At 35.6% G+C, this 6,803-nt stretch overlaps 1 long non-coding RNA gene across 3 annotated transcripts; it reads right to left on the bottom strand.

Annotated features, from left to right (window-relative positions):
- Positions 1–424: 424 nt before the first annotated feature.
- Positions 425–6,000, bottom strand: LOC147383069 (uncharacterized). 3 transcript variants are annotated; one of them, XR_015173987.1, is made up of 7 exons: positions 5,669–6,000; positions 4,496–4,813; positions 4,278–4,342; positions 3,993–4,180; positions 2,820–2,899; positions 2,694–2,731; positions 425–2,606 (listed from the first exon to the last, which is right to left on the bottom strand). It is a non-coding gene; the product is annotated as an uncharacterized LOC147383069 (long non-coding RNA). The 3 variants fall into 3 exon arrangements; XR_015173985.1 differs by having other exon boundaries at positions 425–2,731; positions 5,669–5,998; XR_015173986.1 differs by having other exon boundaries at positions 425–2,731; positions 2,820–2,879; positions 5,669–5,998.
- Positions 6,001–6,803: the final 803 nt, after the last annotated feature.

Genomic DNA, 6,803 nt, shown 5'->3' with positions numbered 1-6,803 from the left:
GAGTTGCACTTGCCCCGTTTGCCCAAATACAAGCCCGGTCCCTTGTCTAACAAATGTCCCTTTTACATTGTAATTTTAAAAACCACATTTTTTTAATATTGTGAATTAAAAATAAACCCTTGACAGACATGTGCGATTACACATACCACCTTCTAGTTTTGTATAAATAGGAAAAACTTTCTATCTTATAAAAGAGTGCTCATAATATGACACGATTTAGGCACACGCACTTGACGCGTTTGCTCAGCCCAACAAATGTTTGACATATGCCTCAAATGTCTGCCACTACGTCATAATGCGCCAAAAACGATTGTCTAAGACAGTCGTTTTTATAAAAAACGACTGCCCCTACAGTCGGAAAAAAACGACTCTCAACAGGGATATAGCGACGGTAAAATAGGGATATAGCGACGGTCTCCGACCGTCTCTATAGGGTATATTTAAAAAAAAAAAAAAATTTTACACCTGCCCCCCTTCACATGTTGCTGAATATTGAAGATACCCCTATGTTTTGACATTGAAGACCTAGACCCCAACTAACAATATAAAAAGACCAAATGCCCTTCGTCTTCAACTTTCATAAATCTAACTAAAAATCATTAATGATCTCCCACTCCTGTTTCAAATCAACACCCACATTTAGTTCAAACTAAAAATCACAAAGAATAATTCTAAAATAGACAGATATACAATCCATTAGAGGTAATCTTTCTTACTTCATCTGGACCTTATTTAACTCAAATTAGACTTTCTTCATAAATCAATAACTTGCACCTCTTCTCCAGATAATCACGTGGTCACTAATATTAGAAAAGCAAACAATTGGTTGTAGTCAACAGTTGCTAACACCAACACTGCCACCAATTGTGAGGTCTCCTGTCTCCTTCAATACTGGCTCCACTTCAGTACTTACACCCAATTCTAATGCAACAAATGATGACTCCCTCATGGGCTCAACTCAATCTCCTCATACCTATTTGCCTCAAACAGACTTGAGTCCACCCACTGTGGGTACTACTAGCTTACCTTTATCAATCCAAATTCCTCAACCAAATAACCTTCTTACCCATACCACTATACAGCCAACTCCACAACGAAAACATATCATGCGTACAAGAGCGCAACATGGAGTTTTCAAACCAAAGGCCTGTCTTTCTTCGAAACATCCTATCCCTCTTGCCCTTCTTGCTAGTCTTGAGTCTGATGTAAAATGAGTCTACTTGCTTTTCTCAAGCACACAAACATAAGATTTGAAGGAGTGCAATGAATGATGAAATAAATGCTCTCCTTCGCAATGGCACTTGGGTATTTGTACCTCACCAACCTAGCATGAATGTAATCGGCTGCAAATGGGTCTATAAGGTCAAACAACAGGTGGATGGATCAATTATAAAATGCCACAAAGCTCGACTTGTGGCCAAGGGAGATGCTCAACAACCAGGTATTGATTACATGGACACTTTTAGTCCGGTTATCGAACATACCACTACTCGTTCAGTGATAAGCATTGTTGTTTCTAATGGGTGGTCAATCTGACAACTCGATATTCATGATGCTTTCTTACATAATTAATTGAGTGAAACAATTTTTATGGAACAACCACAGGGGTTTATTGATCAAAATCGTCCTATGCATGTATGTCAATTACAAAGATCGCTCTATGGTTTAAAACAAGCTTCTAATGGGTGAAGACTCAAAATAGGGGTGTGTTTTGTGTCCATGCTATAATGCACATGGCCAATCTAGGCATCAACTCAGATAGTGTATTTAATTGCCATTCAACAATCCCGAAAAAACCCGACTAACATGACTAAGTTAACTGCCTAATCCTTGCAAAACCCTAATCAGCATACACAGCTATCAGCGTCACGACCTAGTAATTATCAAAATAGTTAAACATCGTGGGTCATAGCATGCTTCTTCTTTTCTACTGTTGTCGGGTAAAATAAACAAATCTATATTCAGTATAACAGAATTTACACTGAAATAATTTACCTATCATGAAACATTGACCTATTCTCAATTCCCCAGAGAGCAATGAATAAGCAAGTCAGTAATCAACTTTTTATACACTTAATAATACATACATATTGGTGAACAAAGTTTTAACCCCCTTTGTTTACTTGTCTTACAGGAAGGAAATTCAGAAACTATTCTTATGTTTGTCGATCTTATTCGATTCAAGTTTCAAGTTTTCTCAACTCCCTTGTCATCATCACTCGATAAAGAAGATAACAATAGCAACATTTTGTCCAATATGGTTTAGAAGTTTCTGAATGGGGCTGATTTTTTGTGAGGTTGATCACCTCCATCAAAAGTGGTCTACAAATTAACGGTAAAAATTGATGATCCACGATTCCTCAATGACAAAAATAGTTCCAAAAGACTTCATCACGATATGCAAAAAAGTCATAACTCAACATGCCTATTAACCATAGTAACCATAGGCTAAAGCATTATAACATACTGACATTAAGAGAGAGAACTGAAAACTGCAACAATTCAAATGAATGGATGTGCAACTCCTGCTAAACCATAAACATACCAAAGTAAGGTTTTAAATAGTACATACTTGATGTCGCTCTTTCAACTTGAGAAAGAATTTGCTGTGTAAGAGTTCAAAAATGTGATCTCGCATTTCATCATTTGTCACAAGCAAACACTTAAGTTTGACAACGGCATAGAGCTAATACCTGAATTTGGCCCACAAATTAAAGGGTTTCCAATAATTCTGATAAAGACAGAAAAGAGAGTCGTCAATAACCAACCATAACTTCAAAGACATATGAGTGCTACAAGATTGAGAGAGCGTGGCTTACTTGAAAGTTCTTGTAGATATTTTCGGAATGGAACCACAAAGATTGTTATAAGAAAGATCCCTGTCATGCATGGTCCACATCTGTAAATGAGTGACAATAAACACTAAATTGGCAACAATCACATTTCTGTCATTATGCAAATATAAGTTACAAGCCACAAAGTGGGAACTTTCTAAATGCATAGAACCCAGAACACAGTTGGCTTAATTTAGAAATTATCCTCAACTTTGGCATGGATGAAAGCTTAGAAATATTTTAGAACATAACATTTTCCATGGAGAACTTTTATATAATAAGGCTCAGTTTCTAGAAATAAAATCACATAATATGACACTTGGTATCTATTTGGTTAGCAACATATATGGTCTAAAAGCAGGGTTTAATCTATCTTAGTTTAACAACCGAGCCAATTCAAGCCAACTCTAACAATTCATGTGTTCTAATCCCAATCCTTTAAATGGTTTCTTTCTCCTCTGAGCTGTTATAAATTCTGCAATGAGTGCCTTGCTATCTTGATCTCACACACATTCAAATGAACAAATCCTCATGGTTCAGACTCTAGCCCAAATAGACCCCTTTATATCAGCTTCATGGTGGACAGAAATGAGAGCAATAAAGATGAGATTACTTTGTTACCAAATGATAGCTAACAAATGATTATCAAAAAAGAAAATAAGAAATAGATGAGAAAGGAAGAAGGGTAAGGTTTTAGAAAGAAAACCAAGAAATTTGTCAAGGTTTTTGAGAGAAACCTCTAAACTACCCAAGGTTTAGAAAGATACCCTCAACTTAATTTTTTTTTGGTAAAGTATGGACTAAAAATTCTGTCTTGATGGGCCAAAATTAATGATTTCAATGGACTTGAAGTGGTGTCACGTGTTCTAGGACGTTTTTGGGTGGAAAATGGCTCACCAACCAATTTTTAAAACTTTTGCTAAGAGTATTCTTGAAATCCTTCCTACACCATAAAACTTGGAAGATAGGTGATCCTAATAGTAGGAAACTTTATATACCTTGCTTAATATAATTTCTATAAATATTTATATCAGGAAACCTTGAATTAATGTTCAAACCCACATTGCAAAACAACTTTGAGGTTGTGCATTCAAGAATTCTATTTGTAGAACGTACAATATTAGGGAATGTATTTGTATAGAAGGCTAAAAGTTTTACCTTGTATGCAGGGTTGTCCAACTTACTCAACAGCTTCATTCCCAAAGCCTTTTCATAGAACTTAAGCTTAAAAATGTAGCCATCAGGATCCTTCACAAAAGCAATGACTGATGACCCACCTTTAACTAGACCAGGTTCACGAGTGATATTTCCCCCTTAGCCCGAATGTCTTCAACCATTTTATAGACCTGCACAGCCATGAAGTTAAAGAGTCCTTAAGTTCTACAATACACAACCATAATCATAATCATGTTTCTAAAACTTAAATTATAGAACAACACACACATCTTGAGTAGCAATTGCAAAATGTCTTAAGCATGTTCCAATGTCATAGCTATCCACTCCATAGTCTGTGAATCAACACAAAAAGTGAGCACATCAAAAACCATATTTTAACAAGATAGATAAACATTATTCAGGCCTAGACATTAAGATATATGTTATTACTTGATACTGGAATCAGTATTACTTTCAAAAGTATGTATTTGATGCAGCCTTGTTACCTTTCCCAGACTAGCATAACCAATTGTCATCTTTCCCAACTCATAAAGCTTGCAAAGTCGCCAACCAACAAGGAAAATTGCTTGAACGTTACCCAACATACGAACAAGTTTCACTTGGTTAATTTGGAATGATGCCAATGGAGCTCCAAATTTTCACCTCCGAAAAAGAAAAGATAATATAACGTACCTACAAATTTTCACCTCCGAAAAAGAAAATAAACATAACAGAAAGTGACGTACCTTAGTTGTGCCACCAGCAATATTCAGGCTTCCAAGCTTTGGAATAACATGAAATGGAAACTCTGCCCTCTCCCAATACTGAAAAATTAAATTTTGGCATATAATTTACAGGAACGCTCAAGTAGAGGATCTCAATATTGTAGATTAAAATGTAAAAGTAGTTGAAGCTAAACCCTCACCATTTCCTCCAAAATCACAACAAAACTACAAATTTCACATTTCCTAAAATAAATAAATAAAAAGAACTGACAATAAAAAAATAAAACAGAGTTTGACCCAAAATACTACCATCTCTTAAGAATTGGTCACAAGCATTTGCTACCCTTGAAGGAATGCTACAAAACTAATACCTTGGTTATCAAAACAAATCCCAAATTTTGTGAGAATGCATATTAAGTGCAATGGTCCTGAATGTTTTAAATATGCTCATTTGGCCACAATCCACTTCTCATAAAAGTTGCAACTAGATTGCAAGGACTACTCTACACTTCAAACTCGCTATCAATTCCATCCTTCCAAATCTCTCTCTTTGTCTCCCATTCATTTCATATTGCTTTCATCTTCTTCCACCTTATATCGTTTTTTGCCACTTGTCTTCCTACATGAAATAAGTGCAGTTTCTACCTTCTCTTAACAGCAGTTGCTACCACATCTTCTCAAACTCATCAGCCACAACATGCCCCACTCCTATGCCATCTATCTATTCTAGACAGCCAGCACACAAATGAATATGCACTAGTTGTAATGGATTTGATTCTCTTAGGAATTTTTACAAACAGTTGGTGCACATTAATCTGAAGGAAAGACAATATGAAGGAAAACCTTCAAAATCAGACAAGAATAATCTAAAATGTTGAATGCAAACTTTAAAGTATTTGAAACCCTAAATTAATCTAAGGAAAATCTTAGATTCAATCAAAAACTTTAACATACCAGAAGATTCGATCACAAACCAAGCAAAAGGAGGGAGGGAGATCGAACAAAGTCCTAAAACTTTCAATCAAACACCGATCGATTATGCCCTAAAACTTGCAAATCAAAATCTGATTGCGTCTTCAAAATCACAGATTCTGTGAGTGAGAGATCGAGCGAAGATCTTTCGATCAATTTCTTTTCAAAAACAAATCCGATCGATTTACTTTCCAAAATGAAAAAAACTGATCGATTTTGAGTGAGAGAGAATCGAGTGAGAGAGAGAGAAACACTTGATCAAGATTTACAGATCCGAGAGAGAGAGATTCGAGAAGAGAAATCTGAGAGAGAGATTCGAGAAAAGCGACGGATTTGAGAGAGAGCGAAAGAAAAGAGACGTCGAGTGAGAGTGAGAGTGAGTGAGAGTGAGAGAAGAGAGTGAGAGTGAGAGAAGAGAGTTCGACAATAGCGGAAGTCGAGTTCTGTCTGAGAAAATTTGTTCGAATGGCTATTGGCACCCCAACTTTTACTTATTACACTTAGATGACTGAAACGACGTTTAAACGACAGCCAAAAACTGTCGCAAATGACGACAGCCTTTAGCAGTCGTTTTTAGCGCATTTCTAGAGTCGCTTTATCCGCAATATGACGTAGTGTGCCAACTTTATTTTTTAAAATTTCAAATCTTGAATGGGGTTGTTGGGCCCACATTGATTATCACATTTACAATCCAAAAACATCGCCTTTTAGATTTCATGAAAATATTCATATTGAAAAAATATTATTTTTCGAACTTGATCTAAGGTGTTGAAAATCGACGGCCAACGAGCATCCAAATTTAAAAATAAAATTCAATGATGAAATATAATTTTTTTTTTTAAGTTCAATTAATTTTTTTCCTCTACAACTCCATTGGCTTTGATCATGTTTTTGAATGTCACAAGGTGATTAGATCAGAAAGATTTCTTTTTTCACTATGGAGAGGAGAGAGAAAATGACGTCACGTGCTTTAGTAAAAAACTGCGTCATATTATCAAAATTCTTAAAACAGTAAATATCTTCCCGCTTTCCTTTTAGCAAATTTCTTAAAAACTTTCACCTTATAAAATAGTAAATTGCTCCCACTTAAGTAAACTGTTTTAATTGCAAATATGAT

This window comes from Akebia trifoliata, chromosome 16 (assembly GCF_017979445.1).
Source record: "Akebia trifoliata isolate Shusen 1 chromosome 16, ASM1797944v1, whole genome shotgun sequence".
In the NCBI taxonomy this organism is placed as follows: Eukaryota; Viridiplantae; Streptophyta; class Magnoliopsida; order Ranunculales; family Lardizabalaceae; genus Akebia; species Akebia trifoliata.
Note: the sequence above shows the minus strand (reverse complement) of the source record. Positions and strands in the feature narration are given on the sequence as shown.